The sequence below is a fragment of the Hipposideros armiger genome, unplaced genomic scaffold, assembly GCF_001890085.2.
Source record: "Hipposideros armiger isolate ML-2016 unplaced genomic scaffold, ASM189008v1 scaffold_242, whole genome shotgun sequence".
Classification (NCBI taxonomy): Eukaryota; Metazoa; Chordata; class Mammalia; order Chiroptera; family Hipposideridae; genus Hipposideros; species Hipposideros armiger.
This window is the reverse complement of record NW_017731592.1, coordinates 217,144-227,301: the sequence shown is the minus strand read 5'-3', so window position 1 is coordinate 227,301 and position 10,158 is coordinate 217,144.

The following is a 10,158-nucleotide window of genomic DNA, read 5'->3' as shown; positions in this document are numbered from 1 at the left end:
TATAGATAAATTCACTTCTTGTTCTTATGATCATCTTCCTTGGCAATGGCAGTCTCTTATTAGCAGGATGGGAAACATAATTTCAGACTATAAACTTTATATCACAGCATTCCTCTGCAACAATGTGGAAGAAATAAATTGGTATTCAAAAAAAAGTTGAGTGGTAGGTAACTGTAATTAAAATAGTGCCATTGAAACCATGCTTCAAGAACAATATAGGTTAAATAGACTTGAGAACTTGCAAAGGGGTAAGTCTCATTCACAGCATGGTTTTTATGAGAATTAATTCCAAGTACTAACCTATTTATATTCCAAGGAACACTTAAAATATAGTCCTTTCAATAAACTAAAGCCTGCCTGCCTGTGGTCTGTTCTCCCAGAGAACAAGATTTGGCTGCAAGGAACATTTTCACCATTCTTGGAGCTTAGTGTATGTAGCTAAGGAGCCAAGTTTCTTATAAAGGAAAGAAAGAAAATGTGAGCTCTGTGTGTGTGTGTGTGTGTGTGTGTGTGTGTGTGTGTGTGTATAGGCAAATAGAATGCTACCTGGGCACCTCACAAACACAGGATTGTACTGAATTTGAACAGACTCTTGAGATTTATATTTTTTGTTCTCTTGACCTTCTCATAAGAGTTTCCTGTTTTTGTTTTTTTTAGGGGATATTTGATCAGATTCAGTAAGAATGACCCCACACAGACCCAACAGGGACTCTTGCATAGCTAAATTTCACAGTCAGTTCATCCACCCCTTCCTTCTACTTCTGATGCGTGATTTGCCTCCCTAACTGCCACTTTCTGGAAGCTGAGAGAAGTTTTCAGTTTTTAATGTGTCTATAGTCTCTAGAAATGTGTGTCAGTCTTGGATAACACATTTCCCTAATTCTAACTGGTATGGTGTAGCTCTATTTAATATATATGTGGATATGAAGATAAATTTCCATTTACTTTATGGGTGTCTCTCATTTATCAGTAAGTCAAGACTAAAATTTTAACAATGCTTTAAAAGCTTTTTAATGCTTCTTCCTAATGTTAAAATGTTAAGTAAGCAATCATCTTTTAGAAAAAAAAAATCAAATGCTTATATAATGCTGTAAAAATATTAAAAGAATGAAAATATATATTATTCTTGCTTTATTGCAGCCTGTAGGCTCAGATAGCACACTAATGGGTTAGTCATGTAAGTAGATAGAGGTGTCCAAATCTCCAGGCTTGAACAGTCATTATGGTTCAGACTGACCTTGAGATGCGGTTCTAGTTAATGACAGTTTTTGGACTCCGCCCTTCCACAGTCCTGGCATAAAGTGGAGGTAGATCCTATTATTACCAACCAGCTTAGCCATATTCCCCCATGCATGCTGCAATTTTCAGCAAGCAAATGAAGTCCACTTTCAGACTTTCAAGCATTACCTGGTCCCTATGTTCACATAAAAGATCATGTTCTTAAAGGAAAGATAACTTTTGAAACAAAATTCTGTTTCTTTTCCCCTTATAGAAAATCCAAAGCTGTCTCTCCTATGAAACCATGTTTTCTAGTCCCTCACTGGGAATTTTAAAAAATTAATTTATTTTCCAATTACAGTTGACATACAATATTACATTAGTTTCAGGTATACAACATCATTTAAATATCTTCTGAAGTGATCATACCACTAAGTCTAGTACCCATCTGACACCATACATAGTTATTACAATATTATTGACTATATTCCCTATGCTGTACTTTACATCCCTGTGGCTGTTTTTTTATAACTGGCAATTTGTACCTCTTAATCCCTTCCCCTTTTTCACCTGTTCCCCCAACCTCTCCTCCCATCTGGTGATCATCATCAGTTTGTTCTCTGTATCTATGGGTCTGTTTCTGTTTGTTTACCTTGTTCTTTAGATTCCACATATAAGTGAGAGCATATGGCATTTGTCTTTCTCTGTGACTTATTTCACTCAGCCTGATACATTCTAGGTCCATTTATGTTGTCGCAAATGGCAAGATTTCATCCTGTTTTATGGCTGAGTAATATTCCATTGTATATATGTACCACTTCTTCTTTATTCATTCATCTATCGATGAACACCAAGGTTGCCTCCATATCTTAGCTATTGTAAATAATGCTGCAATGAACATAGGGACACAGGTATCTTTTTGAATTAGTGTTTTGCATTTAAAAATTCTTAGTCTCAAGAAAGATTTTGCTCAGTAGCTGTTTGGATGCTGGGTTCATCAGCCCCATACATATCTCTATTGCCTGTTAACCTTGCCCTGCCTGTCCAGCTCATCTCCTCATTTAAAATGATGTCCCCTCCCCTCAAGAATACTCACCTCAAGAACATGCAGGTGCAATCCAGACAACTTCCTCCTCAACATTCAGATTAGAAGCCTCATTCACAGAGGACTATATAAAGAATTATTCTGGGTAAAACTCTGCCTTAGTATACCCTAAGAATTGTCCTATGAAGTGCAATCAGCCTTTTGTGTCCCTTCCTTTTTCTTAAAAAACAATTGCACAAGCAAAATCCTTACTTTAAAATTTTCCTTAAAATGCAAGCAGGAAAAGGAACCTGAGTGACAGAAACATGGCCTCCCAAAATGTCCGTGTCCTAATACTTGGAACCTGTATATATGCTACCTTACTTGGCAAAATGGATTTTCTAAATGTGACTACAGTAAGGGTGCTGAGATGGGGGGGGGATCCTGGATTATCCAGGTAGACTTGATGCAATCACAAGGGAGGCTGGAGATAGACCTTAGAGTCTGAGAGATTTGAAGGTGTTGCTGACTTTGAAGATGGAGGAAGGAGCCATGAACCAAGGAATGCAGGCGGCGTCTAGAAATTGGAAAAGACAAGGAAACTGGTTTTCCCCTAGAGACTCCAGAAAGGAACGAGGCCTTGCTGACACCTTGATTTTAGCCCAATGAGACCTGTGTCAGATTTCTGACCTCCAGAAATATAAAGCAGTAGATTAGTATTGTTTTAAGCCACTGTAAGTTTTTCAGCAACAATAGAAAACTAATAAAAAAGGAGTAGGGGCTTTAGAATTCTCATTCCATCCTTAAAATTCACTCTCTGGGTTGGAGATTGGAGATGAGAAAGGAGTCTGGGTAGTGGGGGCTCAGAGGATGGCGAGACTTTACATACTACTTGGCAGGCAAGCTGCTTACAGCCAGGAATCATGTTATTTTCATACTTGCTCATCTCATCAAACATTTGAACCAATTTCCTGGTTGCCTGAGAATTTACTTGTGTTTTTGAAGAATCTGCATTAAAACCCTCAGAGTTCATTCTTTTTTTTTCTTTTAATTGGGGCATTGGGGGGATGGGAACAGTGATGGGGAATTGGGGGAAGGGGAACAAACAAGTTGCTGTCGTTTTGTTCTTCATTCTAGTTGTGGAGGACGTTGCTTCACTGGCCCAAGTTGGCACCATCATTGCGCTCTTCCTGGGCGAGGTAGATCAGTCGCCGGCTTCTGGACGACCGCTCACTGCGGCTGTTGGCCGCTCACGCTGGCTGCTGGCTACATACGGTAGCCCATGGCAACCCACTGCCACAGGGGCTGCAGCCTATGCTGCCGCTGGCGACTCACCGCAGCCCAGCTCCAGGTTGAGCTGTTGTTCATCATCTTAGCTGTGGAGGGCAGTGTCACTGGCCCTCATATGTGGGATCCGAACCGGGGTCCTCTGGCATCCCAAGCCAGTTCTTAACCATCGCGCCACTTGGCCAGCACCAGAGTTCATTCTTAATTCTAGTTATTTAATTCTGAACACTGAAGGATCTATCCACTTAATACTAGAACTTAATTTATGCAGTTAATATTTGAAAAATTTGCCTGACCTACATCCTTTTTCCCTTTGTGAGCTTAGATTCTGTAGTTCCACTCAATTTCAGGTGGGCTGTCAATCATGTAGCCCCATTTCCCCTCCTGAATGGGTGGGAACATGAGCCAGTGGATCAAGCCATGACAGTGACTGGGCTAGGGAGTATTCCTGTGCTTAGAAAAGACGAGACTCATTTTGAGCATCGCTGTGACTATTGGGGAAGATATTGGATAATATGCTGGAGATAAGACAACATGCTGGAAAAGGGAAATAGGTTATAAGTTAGTACACGTGGTGTCTGAGGAGGGGAAGAGAGAGTGCTCTAGGACTTTCACAGAGAAAAGTTACAAACTGAGCCATCAGAGACCGTGTTAGGCCAAAGCTGAGATTTGAGGACCAGGTGGGATTTAGATGGATGAAGAGAAATCAGGAGGGTGTGTGCAGGCAGGAGGAAGGTCATAGAAGGTCGTGGTGCTCCAGGAATCCTAGCAGTGTGACTGAACTGGGTAGCAGTAAGTAGAGCCCTCACTGAGTCTGCATGGTAAAATGGGGCTGGATGACAGGGGCAAAAATGCCTTCTCAACACAGAGCTCTCCACCATGCATGTGAGGGAGCACTCTCTGGACAATCCAAGCTTGCAAGTTGATCAGCCAATCAGTTTATGCACTGGTCAGTTTACACATAAAAACCAGGGATGACAGATACAGACAAAGTTTAGTGGCTACCAGAGGGTAAGAAGGGCGGGGGGCGGGCGGTGTAAATGAGGGTAAAAGGGATCAAATACATGGCAATGGAAGGAGAACTGACTCTGGGTGGTGAACACACAATGTGATATATAGATGATGTATTAAGAATTGTACACCTGAAACCTATGTGACTTTACTAACCATCGTCACACCAATAAACTTTAATTAAAACAAAAAAACTAAAAAACCAGGGACATTTTTCTCCACTTGGTACTAGCTGTGGGTTTGGACTTGCTCAGTAATAGTATCTTCTCTTCACAGATGCTATCTTTCCCAAGTAACATTTTAGTGAGCAAGTGAGGGAGGGTAGGTGGGAGGAGAAGGGATGAAGAACTAACGGTGGGAGGAAAAAGCCTAATAAAATAAGCCATGGGCTAGTGTGCTTTGAGTTCAGCAGGGTCCTGTGTTCCAGGAAAAGTACTTTTAGAAAATGAGATTAAAACCAGTGAGATTATGCAGATAGAAATCAAACTTTGATTTAGAATTTCCAAGAGATTGACAATGGAAAGGAGGAGAGCTCCCTCCCTACAAAAAAATCACCAGAAGCCACGTTCAGCCAGGAAAAATCAAAGTGACAGGGCTCTGCTACAGCATTTTTATTCATTCTTAACAGAATGGGAATCTTACCAGTATGTTTCCAGGCATGATTGATGAAAATGGGATAAGCATTTTCCATAAATTGAGTGCAGTTGTAACAAAACAGCATGTGTGGTCAGCTTCTGAGCTTTACTGCGAAACCTTACATGGCTCACCTTACGTCTCATGTGAAATTACAGAGCTTTGGCCGAAACCTAGGTAGTACAGTCTTTAATCTGAGGTTACAGCGTTTGCTTGCGGCAATTCTAAAAAGGAAACTTGTGTTCTAGAGCTTTTGTTAAGTATGCTTCAGAAATTTTACATAGAATTAGCCATTTATTCACAGTTTTCATATATGACATTTCAAAGAGCAAAGCAATGTTTAAGTGACCTCCTAAGTCTGTTGGAAGACATCATCTATAATATTTGTAATTGTAGATGGTAGCGTTAGAGAAGAACTCACTCAGTACTTGGTTCACCTTTAGGAAGATGACCATTCATTCACAGATTCAAAATGTTACAAGTATAAGGAAGAAAACTCTGGGGCCGGCTGAGTGGCTCAGTTGGTTAAGAGCTCGCGCAAGAGTGCGAGCTCTGAGCAACAGCAGTTCGATGCCCGGCCCGAGCTGAGCTGTCACTGAGCTGCCAACAGGTGGCAGGATGGCTCAGCTAAAAAAAAAAAGATTGAAAACTCTGAACATATGCTTTCATTCAGTGGAATGAAGATTTACTCAGCAATGCCTACATTCCTCTAATGCTGGTTTAACTGTTTGTGATGGGAATTTGAACAAGGTCATCTGTGAGACCCCTAATGATCCATGTTAGAGATTGGAGACTGGCAATCTTTTTCTGCAAAAGCCAGAGAATAAATATTTTAGGCTTTCCAGATAGGCTAGATGGTCTCTGTCACAAGCACTCAACCCAGCTGCTATAGCCCAAGAGCAGCCATAGACAATCAGGGAATGGATGGGGGTGACTGTGTCCAGTTAAACTTTACGAAAACAGGTGGTGGGCCAGGTTTGCCAGCAGACAGTAGCTTGCTGACACTTGATCTGAAGAACCAGAAATAGAGACCTGAGTGAATGAAACAGAGAACTGGGTAGTTTACAGTTTCAGGCCATAGTTTCCATTATACTTTTCTATTCTTGGTGCAAAATGAATATGTTTTTTAAAAATCTCTATGAATTCAAGTATTTAGAAAAAAATCTCGATTGGAACTAATATTTGCAAGAGGATAAACTTTTTCAGTTTTAGTACTGCCTATTTCTTAGCCAGAAAATTATGATTTTTCTAGAATATGTATAATATACATAAGATTTTGCAATTTCTGCAAATTCTAACAATATCTCAATATTTTAATTTTAGTTTAGAAGTTGTAGGACAAGCCTTCACTATAAATTTAGCACATTTTACTGTATTCTTAGTGGAAATTAGGGGGAAAAAACTGGAAAAAGACACCAGGAAAAGAAGGGAAGGAATCACTGACATTGCTTAATGTCTTCACTCTTCTTGAGAATTATAGGTAAAAATTATAGACAGAGTAAGTGGATTGTGTGTACGTGGTAAGAGGTGGATGTGGAAAGTGAGCGGATGTTATGATTTTCCTTATGACAGGAAATAAGGGGAAGAAATATTTTTTGAGTGCATGTATGTCTTAGATATTGTGCAAGAGTTTTTTGAACCTTAAAAGCAGCCCTGCCAGGTAGATATTTTTGGTCCGTATTTACAGCTGAGAAAACTGAAGCTCAGAAGTAAATGTGACAGTTAGTGAATAGCTGAGCCAGTATGGAAACATGACCCAAATAATTACAAAACCCACATTCTGTCCTCTGTCCAGCATTGTACAGGTTTGATTCTCTAAGACAATGGAATATCTGAGGGAGATACCAGCGTCTTTGAGAAGTTTGGCGATGGCTTTCCTCTGTAGTCTGGACTGACTCTAGGAGATGCATGGCTTTCCTGGGATGAAGGGTATGATGTTATTCAGGAATTGCAGAAGCCAGGTAGTGGCACTTACCGATCTGAGGCCAGGTGGACATAATTACTTCAAGAGTGTTTTGACTCCCCAGGTATCTGAAATGGCTAGTAGATCCTGATGTACAAATGTGACATAGATAAATTACTAATTTGGATGTGACTTGGCTTGTCTGACCAAAAAAAAAAAAATTAAAAAAAAAATAATCGAAACTTGGCAAGCAGGAGGCTGATGTCAGCCTCTGCAATGGAAAAATCACAGTTCTTCACCCAGTTTCCAGATCAAAGCCAGTTCACTGACCCAGAACCCACTGATTGAAGATCCTTCTGGAAGGAACATCCAAAATTGCAAGTACATATGATAAACATTTGTCTTATCCATTCCCAAGGGAATGAGCAGCTACTTACCAGGTTAACTGTGTGCTGGAGTAAGTGGAATATTTAGACTGTTTGAATATTCTGGGATATGGTTTCTGAGCTGTCGCTGCTACCAGGAGATCTGAATCACCACCACAGTTCTCTAATTACAAAAGAAGCTATAGAGGTGTTAAAGTGGAGCTTTGGACCAAAAGTTAATCATACAGTGGTTCTAGTGGGTACCTATGTGTAGGTAAATAGGGATACACACACTGACTCAGTAACTGATGGAAGCCTCACATTTTTTGCTGACATCTGAAGTATTAGCCAATAAAGGCCAAGTAAGAAGGGCCAAATGGAAAACATTCCATCCTTTCACAAAAAATCAGGTCTGAAGCATAATCACATTTCTCCAGGAATTTCAAGATATTATTCTAATCTTCAAAAACGGAAAGGATGTAGGAGTAGTGGTTGCCAATATACCCCCTTTTAATTCACCTATTTGCCTCCTGCCAAAAAAACAACAAAGAGTTCTGGTAGATGATGATGGAGGCCTCTGAACTGACCCAAGTAATAATCCTAGTCTCACCTTATATTTTCACTGAAACAGATGAACACAGCCTCTTGCATTTGGAATGTACAACTGACGGTGTTATTCTCAATTCCCATATGGAGGATCAACCTCAATTTACATTTATATGGGAAAAGAAGTGAGAGATATTTATACTCTTGTTTTGGGCTATGCTAATTCTCCCTGACTTATGTCATGACAAAGTTTGCAGGGACCTCTGCCATCTTGATATTCTATAGAACATCATGCCAGTAAACTATTAACACTGTTGGCATCATGCTAACTGGATCAGGTAGCAGGACGTGGCAGATATTCTAGAAGTATTCTAGCAGTACTGGAAGGTACATGTGTTTGAGAGGGTGGGTGATAAACCACATGAAGAATCAGGGACCAGCCATATCAGTGAAGTCAATAGCTTGGTAGATCATCCTTGTTGTTTACTGTGAATAAAGTGATGGGATATACTACACCTGGCAATAATACCCATACCCAGTCCCGCTTATTGACTGACTTGGACGGTTGTCGAGTTAGAGTGGGTCCCAGGGTAAAGAGAAGGATCTACAATGGGTTTTGCGCCCTAGAATGTCTGGTGGTGCCAGATATTCAGATTTCCATGATAGAAAAGGATGTTTGTGGTGCTAATGGCAGTCCCAAATAGAGAGAAGTAACACAAAACTTTTAGAATTTATAGCAAGGTATTTTCTTCTGCAGCAGAGAGCTACTCACCATTTCAAAAATAGCTCCTGGAACATTACTGGGCCTTGGTAAAGACTGAGTGACTATGCAACTGCAGCTTCTTACCATGATCTGAGTCTTATTATGCCCACTATTAATAATTACTCTGGGCTATCTGGCATATACTAGAATTATTCCAAGCATACTGGGATATGAGGTCATCCTACATCTGGATGAGAGCCTATGATCAACTGAAAAAGGGAAACAATGGGGCCTAGTTCCCAGATCACAAGTTGAACGCCATGTTGGTGCCAGCCATAAGTGGACCCTGGCACAGTTCAGACCACTGGAGAAGAGAAATTCTCTTAGGAGGCTGTGACCTGTGCACTTTTGCATGGATGAATAAGTAGCATGGGGTATGGATGTATGTGGATACCTGGGAAGTGACTAGTGGGTTGGCTGGTTGGTCAGGAGCCTTGGAGGAGTAAAATGAGAAGTTCAGAGTCAATGCTATCTGGGAAATTAGATTGTGGATGGTCTTGAATTGTGGATGGGAGTGGTTATGAGATACAGAATTTTGTGCCTCGTGTCAATGTCCAACAAAAAGCCTCCTCTACAGAGAATTCATCAATAGGTGGAGAGATGAATGACTCCTCTCTGAGGTCAGCCCGCCTTGGATGTGGCTATTCCAGGACTGGTGCCATGTGCTGCCTATGACTTCAGTGCCTGTGATGGCCAATTGGGAACTCCCTCTTACCAAAGCTGAAGTAGCAGCTGCCAAAATATCAGTAACAGAGACCAACTCTGCACTATCCTTCAAGGACGTAACCCAGCTATTTAGTGGCATATTGTTTGATCTTCCATCATTGAGGGGGCAGAAATTCATCCTCATAAGGATATGCACTTTTCTTGCCTGCCCACAGTGCCTCTGTAAGCTCACCTTTTCCAGGGTTTATAGTGCATGATCCACTGTCATGGGTATTCAGTACAACATAGTGTCTGACAAAGAAACATGTCGGATCTCAAGAGATGTAATAACTGGCCCATGACCCTGGAATCTAATTATCTTTTCATATACCTCATGACTTGGAAGTAGAATGGTGGAATGGCCTGTCATAGGCTCAGGAAAAAACTAGCTTGAAGATCATACTCTGATGGTTTGGATTGTTATCCTACAGGCTGTGAACCAATTGCCAGTATATAGTGGTGTTTTGTCATTAACTAGAATATAGTGATAAGAATGATAACAGACTTCTCATCAGAAACTAGGCAAGCCAAAAAAAAACTTAACTCAGCAATCTTTACATAGTGAAAATAGCTTTTCAAAAACTAAAGAAATAGACTTTCAGAAAAAAAAGAAAAACAGAATCTATTAGCAGTAGAACTGCACCATAGAAAATGTTAGAAATTCAAGAAAAATGAACATGATACCAGATAGAAACTTGCTCTC